Below are 24595 nucleotides of genomic sequence, written 5' to 3'. Positions count from 1 at the left end.
TTAGAGGGTTAAAGGGAAGGAAGACTCCAAGAGCACCTCTTATACTTCTTACCTAGTCCATTTTTAATTTCTTGCTCTGTTTACATTTGGTTAGGCATCCTGGATGACAAATCTCACATCTTCAGTTACATGTAATGGGGGACGCCAAGTCTACTGTATTCTAATTGTGGCCCACGGTAGGCATTTGATTTCCTGTGTAAGGCACAGACAAATTCCTTCATTGCTCTGGAAAAGATATTCCTGGCCTAGAGATTTCCTGAGTCCTTACTAGGACCTGGCAGCAGCTTCAAATACTTCGGAAGGCTTGTCTACACAACACATTAACACCAGGAGAAAGATGCTATAGCCAGCTGACTCAAAATCCTGAAAAACACATCACTAGCTCAATTATTTAATTGTGTTTTCCAAAAGGTGTCTCCATCTAGGCTGCCTCCAAACTTGACAGGAAGTACAGTAATCTACTTATCAGAAGGTCTTCCTTCTGGTCAGTGGTAGCCTAATACTATGTTACAATGCCTACAGCATTCACCTCACCTCATCTCATCAAATAGACATTTTATCATCTCTCATCATCACAAGAAGGGTGAGTGCAATACAGTAAGATATTTTGAGAGAAAAAGACCACATTCACATAATTTTATTTAGTATATTATTATAATTGTTCTATTTTATCATTTTTTACTGCTAACCTCTTACTGTGCCTAATTTATAAAATTAAACTTTATCATAGGTATGTATGTATGTATGTATAAGAAAAAAACACAGCATATATAGAGTTTGGTACTATGTGTGGCTTCAGTCATCCACTGGGGCCCTTGGAACATATCCCCCACTGGTAAAGGGGGACTACTGTAATCGATTTTTAAGGAAGATTTGAAAATAGCCACAGATTATTTAGGGAATTGAGGAACATTAGTGAAAGGAAAGGGATTATGATCTGTGGAGGACGAGCTGATACTCTACCACCTAGTAACTAATCCTCCCACACCTGGGCCTTTTCCAGTATCAGGGAAAGTCAATACTTTCATTATCTGCAGACTTAACAATCAGTTAAAATTCACTAAATGTACTACCAAATGCTTACACACAGAAAACAGTTAAAAAGAAATAAACCCTCTCAACAAAATGATAAGGCAAATGCTATGGTATTACTACATTCTAACTGCTGACCCTTGTGATTTGTGATAAACACACTGGGGCTGGGTGGGGAGAGGAAGGCGTAGAGCCCATGACTTTACAAACCAAGAGGTTCTTTTACTAAAACACACATTCTCTGTACACTGACATAAAGAGGCTCTGAGATCTTGGATCGGGCTGTTCTGTGAAGCTTCAGAGAAAGAAGTGATGACTGAGAACCAGTACTTGGAAAGCTCAATCACCACATGAAACCAAAGCTATAACTTAAGGATTAAAACCTCCAAGGGTACTAGTGAAAAGAATCCTGTGTAGCAGTAGAGGTCCAATTTTTAAAAGGAAGAAAAAGATGATTTTACAAAAAACAGTTCTAACACATCCAAGTGCCAAAATCAGAAAACCCCAAGCTCTGTTTTTAGTAACACGTTACATCCCTCCTGTCCAAAATTGACCTTTATCTACTCCCAGTTATTAAAACTGACAAAACAACTCATCATTGTGGAAGCCTGATGGTCTCTGGAATGTCTTTTTAGATAGTCACATGTCTAAAAATTCTGTTCAGCTCAACAAAAACTTATTAACTACTATCTAGTGGGGACACAAAGGTAAAGCACAAACACAGGTCAGATCAAGTGTTAGTGAGGCCCAAAGTGAGTTTTGAAGGAAAAGTTGGGCAGAGTTAGGTATGGGGGTGGGGTGGGGAAGACTAGAGATGGGGATCGGAGATGACCAGGGAAGAGGAGGGAAGAGTTCAAAGACAGGGAACTCTATAAGCAATAATTCAAAGACAAGGAAGAGCAGAATATGCTAAAGGGAATCCAAGACATTTGTACTATTGGAGCATAAAGTGGGAAGTATGAGGAAAGAGTAGAAAATGAGCCTGGAGAAGTAAGAGAGCAAAGGTCATGGAGCACCCTGAATACATGCTAAGGAGATTGGATCTTAGCCTACAAGAAGGTCAGAATGACATGATCAGATCTGTCTTTTATAAAGATCACTCTGCACCACAGAATGTTGGATAAAAGAATAGGTATATGCAGTTTCAAACCAAAAACAAATCCCAGCTCATTTTTTACTGTGACCTTGGGCAAGTCACTTAACCTCTCTGGGCCATGGTTTCTTCACCTGTAAAATGGAGGTACCCCCTACCTTCAAGGATTATTAAGAGGCTCAAGTGGGGAATTAATATAAGTGTAAACTGTATTATGAAGATAACACAGCTCAGTATTTAGCATGTGGTAAGTTCAAAGCATGGTCTGGGAGAAAAATTTGCTGGAAGAAATGTGAAGATGGAATAAAAAACAGGAAATAGAGCCAGTTAAAAAGCCAGAGGAAAGGCGAGACTTGAGAACTATTTAGGAGGTAAAATAAAGAGCTAAAGGAGTGCTGTTCTTCAAGCCTCAACAAGAGTAAAAGACACAAGAGGCTTCTCTTCCAGGTTTCCCTAACCAGTGGCTAGGGTGGCACTGTCACCTCTTCCTCAGACATCAGCCCAGGCTGGAGACCAGATGTCATGCATATCCCAGCTTTTACTATCAGCAATGCTGAAGAGACAGTAGGTATATCACAGAGTGGAAGCTCTTTGATGTCAGAGAGACCCAGGTTAATGGCGTTACTTAACTGGGACAAATTACTTACCTTCTCCCCATCTGGGTAATGACACCTACACTTCAGGTGCAGTAAGGGTTCACAAAGCATATGACCCAGCAACACAATAAACCCTTAACAACCTAGCACACCACAAATCCTACACAGATGTGTAACTTATTTTACAACGTTTCTCATGAAAACACTACAGTCTTATCGCAGCTCGAGCCCATTTGAAAACACTAGTATGTGAGACATCCCAGTACACAGCAGTACGCTGGTTCTCATATAGACAATCAATGTTCCACTTAGGGAGAGCCTGTTTTTCTTTCCAGCATGTGTATAACATCTTCCACCATAATATGTGCTATCTGGTTTCTAAACAAATAAAACTGCTTTTGGAGAGCTCATCTCTGCAGACAGCAGCTAGGATACTGTACGGTTTTACCCAAAAGTTAAGTAAAAAATTGGCCCCAAGCCCAGAAAATAGGCATTCCAACCAGACAAAACTGGATAAACCAAATCTACAAACGAGTGAATAAAACAGTAGGAGAGAGAACGCACAGACGGTGAGAATAACACACACCAAAAGGCCCACTCCCAGAAGAAACAAATAGGGCTCTGGAATATATCAGTTCAGATCTCCAGCAGACAGGTGGGGCAAAAAGTTACCAAGCATAAGACACCACAGTTACTAAAAGAAAAATATCCAGGACACAGATAGTCTCCCTTTAAGCCAGAAATGAAATTTATATAAGCAGTAAGAACCAAATGTTCTACCCACGTTAAGATTCAAGACTCCTGGGATGCCTGGGTGGCTCAGTTGGTTAGACATCCAACTTTGGCTCAGGTCATGATCTCACGGTTCATGGGTTCAAGCCCCATGTCGGGCTCTGTGCTGACAGCTCAAAGCCTGGAGCCTGCTTCAGATTCTGTGTCTCCTCTCTGCCCCTCCCCTGCTCACATTCTGTCTGTCTTGCTCTCAAAATAAGTAAACATAAAAAAATTTTTAAAAACAGATTCAAGAGTCCTATGGCAGGCTAGATAGATTGAGAGACATAACCCGAGGAAGGAAGAATATCGGAGGAAACAAAACTTAAACACATTAAATATGAAAGGCTAACAGTTTCTACTTCAATAGGCTATTTTATTGATGCTGTTACTACTTCATAGATTTGATTTCTCATAATACACGGATTTTATACTCCACAACACATCATTCTTTGCTACTTTTACTCATGGAATAATAGTATGAGAAGTGAATCTTTAAGAGAGAAAAACTGGCCAAAATGCCCTTGACATGGAATTGTTCTTTAAGATGCTGCCATAGCACATGGTTTTAATTTTAATTAAAAAAAAAAACCAACAACAAAGGAAAAAAATCAAGCCTTCCTCTAACGATCTAAAATGTTTTTAAAAACATTTAACCTGAAATATCCACTATAGAGTCAATAGATGAAAAGCAAGTCTAGCAGGGGCCATCTGACAGATGTGACCGTGCCACAGGCCTCTCTGATTGAGAATTTGGGCTGAGAGCACTGGTTCAGTGAGCATTGGTGAATTCCAATTTGCCCTAACCAGAGCTTGCAAAACAGGCCTGGTGAGGTTCTGAACAAATAAATCTACGAATATATGAAACAGATGGCTCTGCCAAAAAGACTTCTAACCTGTTAGAGGAAGGGTCTCTCTGAGAACATACACAGTAGAGCAAATTTCAGGGGAAGAGTTTCAAGACAATTTTTACAATATAATGTTATAATAAAAAGCACACAAAAAGCTTATTAATACTTAAATCCCACTTTACAAAATAAAATGACATTCTTCCAAGTATTTATACATGCACAGGAAAAAAAAAAGACAAGAAGGAAATAAAGGAAATGCACTGGGACAACTGGGTGGCTCAGTCGGTTAAGCATCTGACTTCAGCTCAGGTCATGATCTCGTGGTTCATGAATTCGAGCCCTGCATTGGTCTCTCTGCTCTCAGCACAGAGCCCACTTCAGATCCTCTGTACCCCCTCTCTGCTCCTCCCTTGCTCGCATGCACTCTCTCTCTCTCTCTCTCTCTCTCTCTCTCTCTCTCTCTCAAAAATAACCATTAAAAAAAAAAGGAAATGCACCAAAAGGTTAACTGTTTTTATCTCTGGGTGGTAGTTTTACCAAAAAGTTAGGGGCACTTGGGTGGCTCAGTTGGTTAAGCAGCTGACTCTTAATTTCAGCTCCAGTGGTGATCTTGAGGTTCATGGGATCAAGCTCAGAGTGGGGCTCTGCTCTCTCTCGTTCTCTGCCCCTCCCCTGCTCATGTGTGCACATGCTCGTGTGCACTCTCTCAAAATGAAGAAATAAACTTTTAAAAAATGTTATTTTTATTTCTTTTGTTTTAGTTTATAATTGTAAAATCAGCATTTTGCCTTTATACATGTATTTTCATTAAAGTCAAACTGTCAGCGAACAAATCCTCCTTGGCCTTATCCCCATCCTTAGTAGCATCATATTTTCCAGGCTGTGAATGCCCCTATTCATATCCACATCCAGGAACCATGTGCTCAAACTGCCAACAATAATTAACTGGGTACCTACTACAGGGGCCCCATCTTAGCTAGGGCTCACATGAAGGCCTAAAGCAGCATCTGAAAAAAGACCATCAATAGTCACCCTTGAAAAACCTATTCAATTGCCCACATAAATACAGTATAAATAGTTTCATGTATGTACTCATATAGATATATACACTGAAAATAATTCCAAAGGGTTACAATGTTCAGAAGTTAAACCCTCATGTGTTTTGCTGCTTGGACCAGTCAAGCAATTGTATGAAGATTCCAGCTTGCAAGCTTTCCTTATTCGTCCTCTTCCTTATCATTTCCAAATCTTTTTAAGTCAACAATTCTCTAAGGCCCCCAATTCTTTTTTTTTTTTTTTGGTACAATACTTACCAACTCATCAGCATACCACTTTAACAACTTCTCTTCTGCAAATGATCAAGAATTCTTTAAATTTATAGATTTTTGTCAACCATATTAACAACATTGCCTGCATACACTGCCTGCGGGTACTTACTCACTGAGTAGAAATTACCTCACTATTTAAGTCATTATTTCTTTCTCTTTTTTCTCCTTTTGCAAACAATAGTTCAATTTGAGTAAGGTAAAATGTTAGATGTAATTCCATTACATAATTATAGTACCTTTTTATTGGGAATGCAAAAAAGGAATCAGTGTTGGTGGGCCTACTGTCAATCTAGTTAAGGACAGAGTTAAGATTATATTTATTAAGTGTCTAATGAATGATAGAGACCCCAAATGCACCAGAGTTCAGAGAAGAAAGCAATAGCATCTGAGGTTTAAATGCTGCTGGAAGGGGTTCTGGAAGAGGCAGATCTTGAAACAACCCTGAAGCAAAGCAGAATTAGACAAACAAGGGTGTTAAGTTTGTCTTAACTAGCTGGCTCAGTCAGTGGAGCATGCCAACTCTTGATCTTGGGGTCACAGGTTCGAGCCCCATGTTGGGTATAGAGATTACTTAAAAATAAAATCTTAAAAAAAAAAAAAAACAACAACAGAACTGGACAAGTGAAGAGGGAAGGAGAGGACATTCCACATAGGAATCATGGCTTGGATCTGAGGAGTACTGAAAAGGCAGAAAGTATCAGGTTTTCTGGAAAGGGAGATAAAATGATTCATCACTACATACTTATTAAACATCTCCTTTGACCAGCACTCGTAGACACTGAAGATACACAGAGAGAATCCTGGACATAGAGTGATGACTAGAACCCTTCAGGGATCATCCCATCAACTGACACAGATATGTAAGCACACACTGTGCGCAATCTGGCAAATACAACACGTGACTAAGGTTCAACTGATAAATGGATTAACAAAATGTAGTACATACAGGGCCACCTGGCTGGCTCAGTTGGTTAAGCATCCAACTCTTGATTTTGGCTCAGGTCATGATCTCATGGTTCATGGGTTCAAGCCCCATATTGGGCTCCACAGTGATAGCATGGAGCCTCCTTGGGATTCTCTCTCTCCCTTTCTCTCTGCCCCTCCCCAGCTCACTCTCTCTCAAAATAAACTAAAAAGGGAATGAAGTACTGACACATGCTACAACATGGATGAACCTTGAAAACATCATGCTACGTGAGACAAGCCAGTCACAGAAGGCCACATACTGTCTGATTCCATTTACTTGAAATGCCCAGAACAGGCAAATCCATAGAAACAGAAAGTGGATTAGTGGTGGTTACCACGCGATGGGGGGAAAGGGAGAATAGGGAGTGATGGCTTAATAAACGTGGGTTTCTTTTTGTAGTAATGAGATGCTCTGGAATTAGACAGTGGTAATGGTTGTATAACCTTGTGAATGTACTAAAAGCCACTCAACTGAACAATTAAAAATGGTGAAATTCATGATATGTGAATTATATTTCAGAAGAAGGAAGGAAGGGAAGGAAGGAGCAAATAAGGTTCTACAAGATGGAGGAGATAATTTTGCCTTGAAAAGCTGGTGAAGGCTTTCCAGAGCAGGCAATGGATCTGAATATTAGAGCTTTAAGAAGAGAAGGATGAAGTCATTCAGAGAGAATGACATATGCTGAAGTCCAGTTCCATGGGAATATCGGTTGGGGGAATAAATGGGGAAATTGCAAGAGATGAGAAGCAGACAGGCCAGATCCTGATCTAGCAGTATCGTGAAGACCTTACTAAGAAGCCTGAACTTTGTCCTATACAAGGATTGGCAAACATGTGGCACTTGGTAACACTTTCCTTTCTATGTCTCTGGCAGATATAACTAGTATACCATGAGTCCTTCTCTGCTGTGCTCAGAAATGGACTTGATATCAATCTCTATGCAATGCTCCCCATAGTCTATATGCCCCTAATGAGAGCCACTGAAAGATAAGTGGCATCATCTGAATTCCCAATTTAAAAGGAACACTGGTGGCTGTGTGAAGGCAAGGAAATTAGGCAGGAAGCTGCTATAACACTTGGCAAAAGGTGGGGACACCCTGAACCACAGTAGTGGCAATGAGAAAGGAGAAAAGAGGAAATATTTAGAGACTAAGAAGAAAAAAACAGTAAGGGTTCAGTAGTCAACTGGAGCCCCATGAGGGCAGCCTTACTCACCACTATCTCCCCAGCACCCAACACAGTCCTTGGTACACAGGAAGGGCACCATAAATATCAACCAAATCGTTACAAACGTTTCATCAACATTCTCTCATAGTATCTTCACTACAATACCATGAGGAAAGTAAGGTTATCCCCATTCCACAAAGAAGAAATCTAAGGTTTAGAGAGGTTAAGTGGCCTGTCCCAATTTTACCCAGCTAGAGAGTAGTAGAATTCAATTTCAACTGAGACTTACAACTCCAGACTCCAAGCTTTTATCCATGGCCCAGGTTTCCAGCTCAAACAATGGTGCAGATAATAGTGTTGTTAATAGGGACACCTGGGTGGCCCAGTCGGTTAAGGATCTGACTCTTGATTTCTTTGGCTCAGGTCATGATCTCACAGTTCCTAGGATAGAGACCCACGTCAGGCTCCACGCTGACAGCATGGAGCCTGCTTGGGATTCTCTCTCTCTCTCTCTCTCTCTCTCTCTCTGCCCCTTCCCTACTCTCTCTATATAAAGTGTCGTTAATGGTAAAATCCCAGAAATAGCTGGAAAGTGAACTGGGGTCAGAAAAACAGATTTGGGTGTTCCTACCATATTCAGGTAGCTGAAGCACCAATATGGAAGAGACTCAGGGAGTATGTGTAGAAGGGAAAGGGTAGCCAAGCATGGGCCAAACCATGAGGGAGTAGAGAATAGCAGCCTGCACAGAAAGTCAGAGAGGCAGAGAAAGAACCAGCCAGGGAAGTACACTATCAGGAAATACATCAGCAAGATGGGCACAATCAAGAGTCAAATGCTACAAAAATTTCAGATATGGTGGGGTCACTGGAACCACAAAGATATTTAGGGAAGGGATTCTAAAAGGAGTTAAAGGCTGCCTGGTGTTTCCTAAACCTGGTGTTTTCAGGGCATCAGAATCTGAAGAGCTTATTAAAAATACATAGTTCCCCAGTTCCCACCAATAGTGATCTTGTGTAAGTGACTCAGTCTCATTAAGCCTCCATTTTCCCATCTCTAAACTGTAAATAATAGCATCAGCCTCATAGTTTTATTCTGAAGACTTAACATGCTTTAAAGAAGTCCTACACATGATTACGACACTATTTGAAAACTGGCTTTTAGAAACCTCAGATACAGGAACCACACAAGGATTTTTAACTGGAGAGAGAAGGGTGAAAGGCAATCCTTTCAGAACTGCAAAGGTGAAAGAATGGAGGGAAAAAGATCAGCTGTCACAATCCAGGACTAGACCTGGAGGGCTTAGGTTAAGAGGAAGGCAAAAGAAACCAGAAAGAATGGAGCAAGGGTAAGGCACTACCAAGGAAAACTCAAACAATTGCTGCATGGGAAGGAAAGGGAGGAATTAAATAGGACTTTGAGGCTTGAAGTCTGGATGACTCCAAAGAACAAAGGCATACCTTCACCCAAATCAGGAAGAACAACAGAAGCATAGCTGGTATTGGGAAGGGAAAAATGAAGACACTCATGCAAGTTATTGGATAAGAGATGAGTGAAAATAAATGCCAAAAGAGCCAACTGGCAGTAAATGTGTTTTGGACAGGAAAGCAGTAAAACCAATTAAGAATATGGTCTCTAGGGGGCATGGTTGGCTCAGTTAAGGGTCCAACTCTTGATTGATCTCAGCTCAGGTATTGATCTCAGGGTCGTTGAGTTCAAGCCTCACATTGGGCTCCATGCTGGGTGTGCAGCCTACTTTAAAAAAAAAAAAAAAAAAAAAAAAAAAAAAGGAGGAGGAGGAGAATATGGGCTCTGAAAAAAAAAAAAAAAACACACAAATAAAAAATAAAAAAGAACATGGGCAGGGGTGCCTGGGTGGCTCAGTCGGTTAAGTGTCCAACTTCGGCTCAGGTCATGATCTCAGTTTGTGGGTTCGAGCCCGGCATCGGGCTCTGTGCTGACAGCTCGGCTGAGCCTGTTTCAGATTCTGTGTCTCCCTCTCTCTCTGCCACTCTGCCACTCACACACACTCTCTGTCTCTCTCTCTCTAAAATATAAATAAACATTCAAGAAAAAATTTAAAAAAAAAATTAATGACTCTTTGTTTCAGTTCAGGTCATGATCTCACAGTTCGTGAGTTCAAGCCTCATATCGGGCTCCTTGCTGACAGTGCAAAGCCTACTTAGGGTTCTCTCTCTCCCCTCTTTCTCTGCCTCTCCCACATGCGTGTGCACACACTCTCTGTCTCAAAAATAAATAAGCTTAAAAAAAAAAAAAAAAAAAGAATATGGTCTCTAAGATGATATGGCCTGAGTCAGAGTCCCAGCATTGCCATTTTCTATCTAAAGGACATTAAAAGGGGAACCTGGATGGCTCCGTGGGTTGAGCTTCTGACTCTTGATTTAGGCTCAGGTCATGATCTCACAGTTCCTGGGATCGAGCCCCACCTCAGGCTTTGTGCTAAGAGCATGGAGCCTACTTGGGATTCTCTCTCCCTCTCTCTCTGCTCCTCCCCTGCAAGCACTTTCACACACAAACTCCCTCTCTCAAAAAAAATAAACATTTAAAAATGTTAATAAATAAATAAGAAGTTACCTAATTTCTCTAAACATAGGTTTCTTCATTTATAAAATGAGAACAGTAATAGTGTATATCTCATATAAGATTATTTTTTAAATTAAGTGAAAAAATAGCACATTGCCTAGCATATGGTAAGTTAGCTTCCAATAAATGTTGATTATCTTTAGCTACTCCATGATGACAACAGTGTTAACAGCAATGCTTTGGAGAAACTAAGTCATATTATCCAAAAGTCAAAAATGTTCCCAACTCTGAGACAAGACAGGAAACGAGAGGATTCTTTGAATTTTGAAATCAAGGAATTAGTGTCTAAATTAGTACCATTAGTACCATTTCACAAGCTAGGCCTTCTTCATTCTTGACTATTTAATTATCACATCCTTTGAACTCTGGGGTTTAAAAACATTTCTGTAGGGGCGCCTGGGTGGCTCAGCCAGTTAAGCATCTGACTTTGGCTCAATAATGATCTCACAGTTCGTGAGTTCAAGCTCCACATCAGGCTCTATGCTAACAGCTCAGAGCCAGGAGCCTGTTTTAGATTCTCTCTCTCTCTCTCTCTCTCTCTGTCCCTCTCCTACTCACTCTCTCTTTCTCAAAAAATTAATAAACATTAAAAAATTTAAAAAATTCTATAAATGTTCTTACCTTGAAGCAAAGTCCACTTTAGTTCAGTCACTTATTCAACAAGCATTTATTGCAAAACTATTAGCACAATGAATTATGCTAAATACTGTATGATGAAAAATAATACACAATGTAAATGTGGTAACTGTACTAAAGGAGATTACAAACCAGAAGGTAAAAAAAGAAAAAAGAAAAACTTATGCAAATATCTGAAGTACCAGGCATATTGTAAAATGTCACTGATATACTGCTAGTCATGAGAGTCAGAGGAGGGAAGACTCACTTCCAATATGGATAAAGCTGTCACCTGAACTAAGCCTACCAAGATGGTCATAATTTCAATGGCCAGAACTCAGGGGAAACAACATGAACATAACCAAAGGAAACAATGTGAATATAGATGCAAAGGTATGTTCCAGGAAGAGCCAGGAATCAAGACTAACTGAAGATCTAGCCATGAGGTAACCAGTCTTATGCTGAGGACAAATGAGAGGGAAGAGCCACAGGGTAAAGCCTGGATTTCCTGGGACGGGCCAGGTGGGGAAGCCAGAAACTTGTTTGGGGAGCAGAATGGTGGCTATGGTTCCATATATGTTGAGTAGGACACTTCTAAAACCACCTCCTCACAGCTGATAGGCTTTTAAAGCTGGATAGGACTTCAGACTCTAACTCAGCCCTTCTGTCCTTCTGACCGAGAATACCAAGACCAAGAGAGGTGACTGAATTGCCCAAGCCATGAAGTTAGTGGCCAAGATGTAGCTGCAGTCCTGGTCTGCAGACTCAATTCAGTGCACTTTACAGTAATTCCCCTGGTCAGACAAAAATGTCCAAAAGCCAGGAAGAAATGTGGGTTTACTGCTTGATAAAGAAACAAGGGTTATAGAATTGAGTCACTTAGAGAGCCTGAGGTGGTGGGAGTGGAAGAGCTAGGTCTCTGAGGGCCAGGATACAGAGGGAATAGAAGGAAAACAACAAACCTGGCTTACATCCATATCCACGGGACAAAAGGAAGGACTTTTACAAAGGCACATCTGAGAGGAAGGCAGAGAATTAAGACAGTGCAGAATCCTAGAAGCCAAGGTCAATGTCTCCTCTTCAGCTAAAACACACATGTTCAAAAAATATCTGCTGAATGAATGAATGGATGAATAAAGACAGAGTGAGACAAAATATGTTTGCACCCCACGTAGGTAAAGCACTGTACTAAGCACTTTATGTGGGAGTATATGAGATAATCTCACAACAATCTGATGAGACAGAATTATCATGATTATCCTCACTACCATTCAAGAGGAGAAAACAAACTTATAAATTGCCCAAGTTAAACAGCAGGTATCAGAGTCAGGATTAAAAATCAAGTCCTCACTATCTGGGAAATAGTGTTAATTTTTAGTAGGGTAGAAAATGGCAAGGTAATGATGTTTAAAAAAAAACAGAATGTTCTTATTAGTAAGACATATACACTCAATGACAATGTCTGAGATTTAGCTTTAAAACATACCCACAACAGGGACACGTGGGTGGCCAAGTCGGTTCAGCTCAGGTCATGACCTTGCAGTTCATGAGTTCGAGCCCCACATCAGGCTCTGTGCTGACAGCTCAGAGCCTGGAGCCTGCTTCAGATTCTGTGTTTCCTTCTCTCTCTGCCCCTCCCCTGCTCGCACTCTGTGTCTCTCTCTCAAAAATAAACATTAAAAAATAAAATGAGGGGCGCCTGGGTGGCTCAGTCGGCTGAGCGTCCGACTTCGGCTCAGGTCATGATCTCACGGTCCGTGAGTTCCAGCCCCGCGTCGGGCTCTGTGCTGATGGCTCAGAGCCTAGAGCCTGTTTCAGATTCTGTGTCTCCCTCTCTCTCTGACCCTCCCCCGTTCATGCTCTGTCTCTCTCTGTCTCAAAAATAAATAAATGTTAAAAAAATTTTTTTTTTAAATAAAATGAATAAATAAACATTAAAAAAAATTTAACATACCAACAACAACAAAAAAGTGAGGAGGACAATTGAAAGAAAAAATTGGGGAAATGCTGATAATTGTTGAAACTGGGTGATAGGTACATGGGGTTAATACACTATACTCCCTGTTGCTGTATATGTTTGAAATTTTCCATAGTAAAAAGTTCATTCATGCGTGACTTCCCTCCCTGCAAAGACGGTGGGGAGTGAGAAGTTGGTCAAAACAAGGGAGAACAAACACCCAGAAGAAAAAATGTTGTCCCAACAACATGGATTTCACCTCAGAAATAGTGTTCAGGAGACACATAAGACCAGAAGCCAGAACACAAAACATTAAGACACATAGATAAAACAGGTGGTACGGAAATGGCAGTAAAACTCCATTTTAGATAAGAAACAAGGATAGGAAGGAGAAGGCTGGGGTAGCATGAGAGGCCCAGAACTAAGTAAAGTTATTATGGTTCTACCTTGCATGTAAGGTAAAAACTAAAAGGGGAGAGAACAGGAATATGCTAGAAAGGAGACACCGGTTAATCAACTAACTAATTAATTGATCGATAATATATGAAATAAATACATGAAAAGATGCTCATTCTCCTCAACAAGAAAATGTTATCTAGGCTTCAAACAAATTAGTTACATAGGCTTCAAATTGGCAAAGATTAAATATATTGATAATGTTCAGTGCTAAAGAAGAAAAAATACAATCTTTTTAAAGTTATTTGGTAACGTCTAGAAAAATTTTATTTATTTATTTCTGAGAGAGAGAGAAACAGAGCGTGAGTTGGCAGAGGGTGGGGAGGGGGTGCAGAGAGACAGGGAGTCATAGAATCCGAAGCAGGCTCTAGGCTCTGAGCTATCAGCACAGAGTTTGATGTGGGGGCTCGAACTCACAACCCATAAGATCATGACCTGAGGCAAAGTCAGATGCTTAACTGACGAGCCACCTAGGTGCCCCTATTGCTAGAAAAATTTTAAACATGCATATCTTTTGTTTTTTAATTTTTTAATGTTTGTTTATTGTTGAGAGAGAGAGAGAGAGTGCAAGCAGGGGAGGGGCAGACAGAGAGGGAGACAGAATCTAAAGCAGGTTCCAGGCTCTGAGCTATCAGCACAGCACCTAATGCGGGGCTCGAACTCACAAACCATGAGATTATGACCTGAGCTGAAGTACCATGCTTAGCTGACTCAGCCAACCAGGCACCCCAACATGTGTATCCTTTGACAAAGAAATTCTATTTGTAGGAGATTGCCTAGGAAGTATACAATGTATATAAAGATGTATATAATGTATACAAAGAGGTGCATCTTGTATATATATACATATATATATATATGTATATATATACACATATACATATATATATATATACACACAAGGATGCTTGTTGCTACAAAGACAGAAACAAATGTCTGTCACCAGGGGACTAGAAAAGTTGATACAATACAATATAATACCATGTAACTATTAAAATATATGATAGATACATGTACTAAACAGGAGAAAATGTTCAAGATAAAACCATTAAGCCAAACCACAAAGCATTAAGAGACCTAGATAAAACAGGTGGTAAGGAAATATAGTTATATATTATATATTAGTTACACACATATTGAAAAATATTTGTAGAGGAGTAGCTATATTGTGATCCCATTTCTGTAAAAAGGAATTACTTACCTCTCTCTTTCACATACATTCACATTAGCATACATAGTAGAAAAAAATGTGAATAAATATAGACTGAATTCTTAATGGTGATTAACACTGAGACATGGGATTCTGGTTTCCTTTCCTTACTTAAAAAATGCCTGAATTTTACCGTGCTCATATATTACTGGTATAATCAGCGGGGTGGGGGTGGGGTTAAAAAGTTAAGGACTTTCCAAAGCAAGAGACTCTGAGCAATGAAAGTGTCATGATACAAAGACAAGGGGGAAAAATAGGGAGCACAAGCCTTAAAGTGAGGTCACGGTCAAGAATGAGGGAGAGGGGAGCCCGGGGCTCAGTTGGTTAAGCATCCAACTCTTGGTTTCAGCTCAGCTCATGATCTCACGGTGCCTGGGATTAAGCCCTCCCCAGAGCCTGTTTGGAATTCTCCCTATCCCTCACTCTCTGTCCCCAACACCATGTTCTCTCTCTCTCTTTCTCTCTCTCAAAATAAATAAAGAAACTTAAAAAAAAAAAAAAAATGAATGAGGGAGATGGAGGGCAGGTCTAGGGCCTAAGGGAAAAATGAGCCTTGGGGCAGTGCCTGGCTGGCTCAGTCAGTGGAGCTACAACTCTTGATCTTCAGGTTGTGGGTGCAAGCCCCACACTGGGTAAAGATTACTTTAAAAATATAAAAAATTAAAAATTTAAAATTAAAAAAAAAAAAAGAGAGAGAGAGGCACCTGGGTGTCTCAGTCAGTTGAGCCTCTGACTTCAGCTCAGGTCATGGTCTGTGTTCATGAGTTAAAGTCCCATATCAGGCTCTCTGCTGTCAGCACAGAGCCCACTTCGGATCCTCTGTCTCCCTCTCTCTCTGCCCTTCGCCCACTTATGTGCAAGCTCCCTCTCTTTCTCTCAAAAATAATAAATATTAAAAATAAAAAACAAAACAAACAAAAATTTTAAAAAGAAAAAAAAAGAAAAAATGAGCTTTGGGAAACATGCAAGCAGTTGCTATGGGAATGGGACCCTAAGAAGGCAGCACAGGAGCACCATGAGGGTCAGAGCTCAACTCAACTGAAGCAGTGGGAACTGTGGTCAGTCAACACATCCTATTTTCCTGATTCCCTAGAAACACTAAGCAACCTAGGGTTAACAAAAGAAGCCAGAGGTGAAAGTTTAGGGATGGCAACTGGCAGAACAGACGGTATACAAAGTCAGGCAGGCAAAGGGTTCTCAGACCCAGGGAAGGCAGCACTGAAACTGTGGGCCATGGCAAACCAGCATCCAAGCTGAGGTGGGTGAAACAGTAGGGAAGAGAAAGGTGGAGAAACAGTGTGGGGAACACAGTGGAACTGGAAGGCACAATGAGGGCAGAGAGCCTGAGCTCAAGTCAGAATCACACCTAAAGAATTCTTTCCCACATTTTTTGGGGTCCAATTTCTATACATCATTATGTTAGGAGGAAGACCACTACTAGTGTCAAATATTGCAAAAAAACATTTCCACCTGATTCTGGGTTTTTTCTCTTGACCAATAAGTGATGTGTGAGGACAGTGGGGCTCCTCTCCCTCTAGGTTCCTCCCCCATTCAGCCTCTTCCAGAGTTTCCAGGCAACTGTTAACAGAGCAGATGCTCTACTCCCTGCGTGGCACTATATTCTTTGTGGGTTTCCTTTCCTGGCCAGAAGCCTGGAATAAGGGGTAACTGTCCCCCCAAACTGAAGCCCTAACAATATCCTATAAGGACATAAAAGGGGTCCTAAAACTTAGTATCAGAAAACCTAGAAGCTTTTCTTCTTAATGGCTTTGTGCACTTGAAAGCAAGCTACTTCACTTTTGTGTTTGTTTCGTCAACTGTAAAATGGGGCTACCTGCTTCACAGGGTTGTTGGGAGGGTAAAGTAAAGGAAATGTATATGAAAGTTATGAGCTGTAATACCATACATGTGCAAGGTATACTTATAAAGCAAACATTTTCATTTCTGCCTATGTATAACTTTCACTGATGATGTTTTAAGACCATAAGTGGGCGCTAGTAAAGCCAATGTGCCTATGCTGGCTGAAATGATTTTTGTTTTTATTGCTTCTAACCTACATTACAACAATTTCCTTCTCAAAATCTCAACACTGCTCACAGAATATCTTCAACACTTGCTTGCCACATTTAATGTGCCTTATACTTTGTTTCAGTTTTCCTTATCTCATATCAATTTTTACCTTTAACTACTTCTCATGCTTTCCTTTTCTGCAGTATGTTATATTTGTCAACTGCATGAAAGAAGACTACATTATATAGGCTTTAATAAGGTTCCTCACACTTGGCCTTCAGTGGGATTCTTATGTGATCTGATCAACCATGAAAATGTAAATCAATTTAGATAGTACACCCTCAAGTTATCTTACCACAAAGAAGAACCAAGAGGGTGACTTATGAAATTGGCACAATTCCATAATTTCTAGGTTAGTAACTCAGAACACATAGCCTCCTAACAAAGAATTAATTCATCAGTTCCAGTTTTAGTACAGTATTAGGCTAAGCAAAGAACTAGTACAGATAATTTCATAGTCACTGAGTTCAAATTCCTGAATAAAGTTTGAGCAACTAATCTTGTATCCTGAAAATGGTGACATTGAGCTCAATTCCAAAAGGTCCATCAGCCGGTAAAAGTCACAACATCCTGGTGTTAAATTCGTTACACACTCCCAGGCTGGCCACTAGCTGTCTGGAGACCTTGTGACCCAAACTGACTAGTCACTCTTCTTCGTGCATGAGGACAAAGTGCTCAGAGCAGTAAATGGCCAAAGGAAAATCTAGATAATACCAACGAAAAACTTCCATTTTTTCCAAATGAAACTTTTGCCAGACCCACAGAAAGCAAGTAATAGCCCCCCCAGCCTGAAAACTATGAACATATGGAATAAGCAACACATTTTCAATCAAAATAAAGTATTGCTTTTAACAACCTGTAAGTACAAAGGCAGAAGCACTGTTTCAGCCAGGATCAGACACAGCCTTAAAATCAGAACACTCATCACACCACCAGCTCCACAAGGAATGATTTCCTGTCACTTCATATGCAGAGGTCATTCATTTGTTCATTCCACAAAGATTTACTGAGTAGCTACTCAGTGCCAGAGATGGTTAGGTATTAGGATATAAGGATAAATAAGACAAGGTCCTGCTCTCAAGCAGATTACAACCTAGCCTGTAAAACATACAAATATACCAAAAGTTAAGAGTACAGTGTACAGAGTAATTATGAAAGAAGCTTGGACAGAACTGCAATGGCCAGATAAAGGAGAGGCATTCAGCTTAATCCAGAAAGAATCAAAGAATCTTTTAAGAGATGGTGGTGCCTTAATTCCTGGTAAATGCAAGACTAAGAGTCAGAAAATCACTAGAATGGGGAAGAAAGTTAGGAGAGGAATAGCTTCAGCATGCTGGGATGTTCAAGTTCACTGTAACAACAGCATCAAGTGCCAGAGAAATTGTGGCAGAAGAGGGACTAGAAAGAAGACACAGGAGTGGCTGAGTCTAAAGGTGAGATGTTGAAATAGAGACATACTAGGATCTAGATGTTCACAGTATTTTAAGGCTAAAGGAATATTATTTACTTTTAACAGAAGTTAAAGACCAGCCACAATGGAGGAGGGATTTGACTAAGGAAAACTGGAAGAGTTGTATGGCCGGTTATTTCTAATTACTTCTATCTGGCTTATACTTATTCTTACTTTTCTCTTGACTTCTTTTTTTCCTCCCATAGGGAAAAAATAAAACTGAACAATTCTGTAACAAAGGCTGTCAACCTTCTGTTCATCAAAAACTTTCTGAACAGAGTGCTATATTCTATCAAAATACCCCAAATTAGAGAAAGATGACAAATCTCTCTAGCATCTGGAGCCTTCCTAGCAAAAAGACCAAAGCCAGGTCTCTGATAAGACGAAAGCTAGAGAAACATCCTGACCATGGGATACACAGAACATGATGCTGCCTGTCATACTCTAGCAGTGTAAATGGGAATGCTTACAGTTCTCAAAACAAGGACATGCCGAACAGTTACCTCCTGGCTTCTCCATAGAAACTGCCAGGAAAAAAACCTACCAGTGCCAGGAATGACCTTGGACTTTATAGTGTGGACTCCTGCCCACCAGTACTAGATAAAGACTACCTCGGCAATTCTCTCACCTGTCCAGAGTACAAACAGGTGCAGACAGCAGGCTGCCTTCCTCACCAGACAAAGAAACTGAGCCCCTCATCCATGCACAGCACCTGGCTATGCTCCTACTACTAATACTACTGAAAATAGTGCCCCCATTACTACTTCTAACTACACCAACAGCTACTAAGAGCAAGACACTACTACTAACAGCAAGCACTGACTACCTACAAAGTACTAGGCCTTCATCTTCAGTCCCCAATACAATCTGCAGAGAAGGTTATACTATCCTCATTTTACAGAAGGAAAAAAATAAATAAATAAAACAAGGCTCAGAAAGGTTAACAGCTTACCCAGGTCAAAAAGCAAGAAAGAAGTAGAGGTGGGATGACTCCAAAGACCATGCCCTTCCTATTGTACTAGACACCTCAGAATTTTCCTACATAAAGCAAAATCACAGGGCGCCTGTGTGGCTCAGTCAGTTAAGTGTCCGACTTCGGCTCAGGTCATGATCTCACAGTTTGTCGGTTTGAGCCCCGCATTGGGCTCTGTACTGACAGCTCAGAGCCTGGAGCCTGCTTTGGATTCTGTAACTCCCTCTCTCTCTCTGCCCCTTCCCTGCTCAAGTTCTGTCTCTCAAAAAATAAATAAACGTTAAAAAAATAAAAAAAAAAAAAGCAAAAACTCTAAGGCTTCTTTCCAAGAGTTTCTGAAGTCAATCCATTTGACTAAGAGGTATTCAAAAACACTTCTTTCAGCAATCACTTTGCTTTTAAAACAACATATGTTGGGGCACCTGGGTGGCTCAGTCGGTTAAGCTTCTGACTTCCGCTCAGGTCATGATCTCGCGGTTTGTGGGTTCAAGCCCCGCATTGGGCTCTGTGCTGACAGCTCAGAGCCTGGAGCCTGCTTTGGATTCTGTGTCTCCGTCTCTCTCTGCCCCTCCCCCACTTGTGCTCTATCAAAAATAAATAAAATGTAATAATAAAATTTTTTTTTTCAAAACAACATATGTAAACCATTTTTTCTTTTCTTTGATCAAGTGAACATTCTAGACAGAAAATGAAAGATATTTTAAAGAATTTATCATGTGAGTGCCTTGGATTTTTGGCCAAAATATAAACACAGAGAGAGAAGAGAGCAAAGGACAGAATTTCATTCTACTAGATCAGAATGGAGATTAACGATTAAGGCAAAAATTTTTTTTCAAATATAATTTACATTATATTGTATGCAGTGAAAACCAAGAGGCAAGCAATTTCAAATAGACTGAGCCTTACCTCAATCTTATTCCTCCTGTTCTAGGGGACAGCACTCCAAGTGATCAGCAGACACTCCCAGCCTACATACAGTGAACCAGACAAAGGGGGTAAGCAACGCCTTCATGCTCCCAAACCACAGTGGAAAGGAAAGTGTGACGGCTTCCTGGGGAACCCAAGCACATATACAGTATTTATAAATCACTATTCACAAACACACACAGAAACAAAATGTTACCTGTGGTTTGTCTACAGAAATACTTAAAGTTAACAGGTGTATTTAAATTAATGCAAAAACAATCCCATACTAATGTGAACACATTATAGCTCACCTTTTTCATGAAAATATATGAAGACAATCAATTTACACTAGTCAAAATTAATACTGTATAAAAAACTTCATTCAGCAGCTTTACCAATTAAAAGCATAATATACCTGAACCACTTCTTCTCTCACAGACCTATAGCCACTTCTGAACTAAAAACTACTATTAAAATGCCAAAAATATTACCATTGTAAAGATGCCCAACACAGTACCTGTCATAATTCAACAGACACTGGTTTATGAAAGAGTTAACTATTTAAAATATAAAAATTTAAGAGAGACAGAAATCAAGGGACATACAGGATTTTTTAAAGATTAAGGGGGGGAAACCAGAACTATTAGTACAACCTACAGATAGTCAGAATTACCTCACATTTCACTGAAAATTTATAGACTCCAACTGGGCAGTACCTCTTAACACTCTAAATAAACTCAGAAGGTGCAATGGTCTGATACTGCCATTTGTTGTACAGAGTTTCATACCTCATCTACAGACAACACACCAACTTTGCCTGAATGCTACACACAGAGCTCTGGTGCACAGCTGCAGGCCTCAGAGCTGGAGTTTGCACACTGCCTTCAATAATACAGATGAGACACAGTGTGCAGACCAAATTCACTGAAGACGGACAACACTTCTAGTGAAGAAGATAATGTTCTGTAAAAGCTCAAATGGCAATCACTAAGCTTTAACAGATTCAACATAATGACTTCATGGCAGCAGGAGAAAATGAAGTTTCATGGATTAGGGATACAAAGAACATTTAACAACATAAACTGTTAGGGTTTTCACATCCCTCTGTAGAGTTGCACACATTAAACAATGACACACAAATTAGTGAAAACAGGCTCTGAAATTAATTTAGATTTCTAAGAATTGGACTGAAAACCCCTAGAATTTACATATATTATGGTGTCTAAGTTTGTCTAGCATTACAAACAATAGCCACAGTGCTGAAATGAAAGTATGAGTCACAATTCAAAAACAGGAGGAAAAAAAAAAAAAGAAAAGTACAGAAGAAAGCTTTGGATCCAAATACCACAAAGAAATTCTTTACTTAAAATACTGTCAAGGACAGCTACCATTCTGACTTGGAGTGAAAAGGAATGATTCCACAGTGTCTTCTACTCTGGAACAAACTCTTTCAGCCCCCAAAAGCCCTTTCCAGCCCCATCCACCTTGGTGTCCAGTCACTAACATAGTCAGCCACATCCACTAGCAAGCACAGGAATTCTCACAGATCTGAGTCACCCACTCCCCCGCAGTAAGAGGTCATTCTCTATCAGAAAGCCCACTCTGCAAAGTTCTCCTGTTCATCTCCCAGGCTGCCATCACCGTGGCCCACATAAAGCAACCTACCAAACTCGGCAGCCTACCAACACTTCTCTACACTCTCCAAATCACAACTCCAGCTCACCCTAACACCAAGGGAGGCAACGCTACTCACCGTGACACTCTGGTGACATTCAGTTCCCTGCCTGAGAACCCTTCAACGCCAGGATACATCTGGGCCAGAGAATCCAGCTCTTTGCTCAACTCCTCTGTGCCCAGCTGAGCTTCCAGTCGTTCCAGGAACCAATCACGGGTTACCCCAGAGAAGCTAAACTCCCAGTGCCTCTACTCCCCAGCCAGACCCCAGTCGGCCAAGCTCACAGACGTGGGACAGAGGGGGCGCGGGGGGAGACACATCCCGATGTGCCTTAGGGACCAGGCACACGGAGGGCCCTAGAATTCCAAACGCAAGCCCCCCCCCCACATCCACCCCACTATGGTTAGCTTCCAGGGTGTCCGCATTAAGCGTCAAGAGCGCACACCACTGGAGTTAAGTCTCCGAGCCCCTGTGACTCCCTTTCCTGGCTACCAAGATACTAAATACCAAGCCACAGAGGCCCCGGGTCGAGGCCAAAACCCCAGCCAAGGCTCCGGCCACTGGAGTTCCCCAGTGGGGATCCAGCGCCCCAAGGCCCGGGCCGCTGGGACGGGCTTGCTGCCCCAGGCCGCTGAGCGCCACGGGCCCGGGCCGCGTCCCCACTCGGCCCCCATTGTTGCCGTCCCGGCGGCCCAAGCCCGGAGCCGGGGGCCAGCACCGGCACTCACCTCCTGCGCCGCGGCTCCGGGCCGCGCCGGGCCGGGCAGGGCCAACTGGCTGCGCTTCCCGCTTCTCCTGCTCGGCTGCGTCTGCGGCGGCGGGGGCGGAGGTGGCGGCTGAGGCGGGAAGCGGCCGGCCAGGCCCGGGCGCCGCGGGCTGGCTCGGGCCGAGAGTCGGTCTTCTCCGGCGGCGGCGCTCGCAGACTCCTCTCGCGGTCCGCGCCAGAAAGTGTCCCCCTCCTGGACCGCGCGCCCGGCCGCCCGGACGGGAACACGCGCCGCCGACAGGAAAGTTCCGCTGAGAGCTGCCCGGAGGCCGTTCTTTCCCAGTGCCGGGTGGACCGTAATTCGTCCCTAGATAGAACCATCTGTGCTACAGATGACCGTTTCAGGAGTGAATGTGGCACGAAAATCCCAGGCCTGAATCCACCTGGGAACGGTTCCGGGGTGGGTGGGACAGAATGGGTTTGCACCCCACCAGCCACCAGTGCTTCAATTGAGCCTCGGTTCCTCCTCGTTCCTCGCTTGGGGGAGGCTTGTGAGGATTGAATGCGATGATGCAAGTGGTTGGCACGGAGATAGGGGTTCAACATTGAGGCACGGTCATTGGCAATGCTGCCAATGATGATCGCTGCTATTACTACCGTCTCATTACAGAGGTTGTGCACAGCCCTCAAGGACCCATGAAATTGATGTGTACCATGTAACTGTCGGTTTTCCCCCCCTCCACCCCCACCTCCTGTCCCGTTTCCTGTTGTCTGAGGCTATCTTCAGAATTTCCTGAAAAGAGCAGCAGGGACAAGAAAGGGCTTTTTAAATCACTGACACGGGGAAGGGGGGGGCGGAGGGCTGGTGGGTATGGAGCGATTGGAAGGGTAAGGATGCAGATTCTCCTTCCTTAAATTGGGAATTGCTGCCCTGTGGGCGCCAGTTAATGAGAAGAGTGTATTTTGTCAGCTCTCTCCACTACAGCCCCAGGTCTTATCCTCCTCCTCCTCCTCCTCCTCTTCCTCCCAGTAAGTGAACACTGGCAAGATGCTGAGAAAATTATAAAAGCAGATCTTTTTTTTTTTTGGAAGACTTGTTTTGTTTTCCTCACAAAATCAAGAGGATAAAAAATCCTTTCTCTTCCCCACTTCCCTTTTCTTCTGAGCCTTCACACTTCTGGATATCAGACATAGTTATTTTTGGAACAAATTAGGTTATAAAAATACAAGTGTGTGTTCCAAACTATGGGTGGGAATTTATATCTTCAGAGGTGCTCCAAAAAGTATTACAGCTTTCACACGTTCTCAAATTTCCCATTCTCAGTCCTGTGGCTACTGACACTCAGGAAAGTTTACCCTGATACCCTTCTCCCTTGTCTGAAGAGACTTTCCAAAGGCCTCTGATATCAGTCACTTGTACCTGAATGAAATTTTGTCACTGTGTCACACATATACACACATATATTTCCTTCTAGATTATCTCCTGGGAGTAAGGAAAGGGCTCTGCCTGTCTAAAGGCATTGTGATAGCCATTTGGAAACATCAGTCTCCTGGGTTAGAAAGCACACTCAAAACCTTTGAAGGCTCTGCGTTCCCTCAAGTAGGAGGAATTCATCCTAGGCTCTTAAAGGACAAAGGATCCCTCAAAAGCTGGTTCACTTCTCTCAGCATCTTGAGGTCAGATTAGCATTCTGATGCCTTTCTGCTCCATGCTTTGCATTTTCCCCAGTTGGTCTCTTAGCTTGGACTCTTGGTATGTGGCACATAAACGGATTTGGTCTCAAGGGCTGAAGCAAATTTAGACAAGAATCTTAAAGATGACCAAAGGGAGAAGAAAGAGACCAGTGAGGCTGGGCAGAGGCTTGAAAAAAGAATCTTATTGTTTATCTCCCCCCTAAAAGACTAAATACACAACCATCAAAGATACCCACACTTACGTTCCTCCTTTGTCACTGAGGTTGGAGCAACAAGGGCCAGGGCTGGCTCCCCTGGTAATAGAAGCCCCTTCCATTCCCTCCTCCCAAGATGCTATTGCCCTTCTGTGATATCATGGTTTCCTTGACTTCCAAAGCTTCCCTGACTACTTGGATGATGTTATGCTCTCACAACTACCTTTGGAGATCATGTTATCCCCAATCCACCTGTAGGAAAATGGGTTCTATTGGGGGGGA

General features: G+C 41.9%; 1 protein-coding gene across 8 annotated transcripts in view; it reads right to left on the bottom strand.

The window, feature by feature from the left end:
- The window catches only part of RAD54L2 (RAD54 like 2), a 117863-nt gene extending 93478 nt beyond the window's left edge, over positions 1 to 24385 (bottom strand). For 2 of the 8 annotated variants that reach the window (XM_042979046.1, XM_042979042.1), the window contains exons 1-2: positions 22447 to 22634; positions 20044 to 20188 (exon numbers count right to left, since the gene is read on the bottom strand). The gene's annotated coding sequence lies outside the window, so the exon portion shown is untranslated. Of the gene's footprint in view, positions 1 to 20043; positions 20189 to 21796; positions 22217 to 22446; positions 22635 to 24361 lie in introns of those variants that run through there. The other 6 variants (XM_042979045.1, XM_042979043.1, XM_042979044.1 and 3 more) reach the window with 6 other exon arrangements.
- Between the last annotated feature and the right edge of the window lie 210 nt (positions 24386 to 24595).

Source organism: Panthera tigris, chromosome A2, assembly GCF_018350195.1.
Source record: "Panthera tigris isolate Pti1 chromosome A2, P.tigris_Pti1_mat1.1, whole genome shotgun sequence".
NCBI lineage: Eukaryota > Metazoa > Chordata > Mammalia > Carnivora > Felidae > Panthera > Panthera tigris.
Note: the sequence above shows the minus strand (reverse complement) of the source record. Positions and strands in the feature narration are given on the sequence as shown.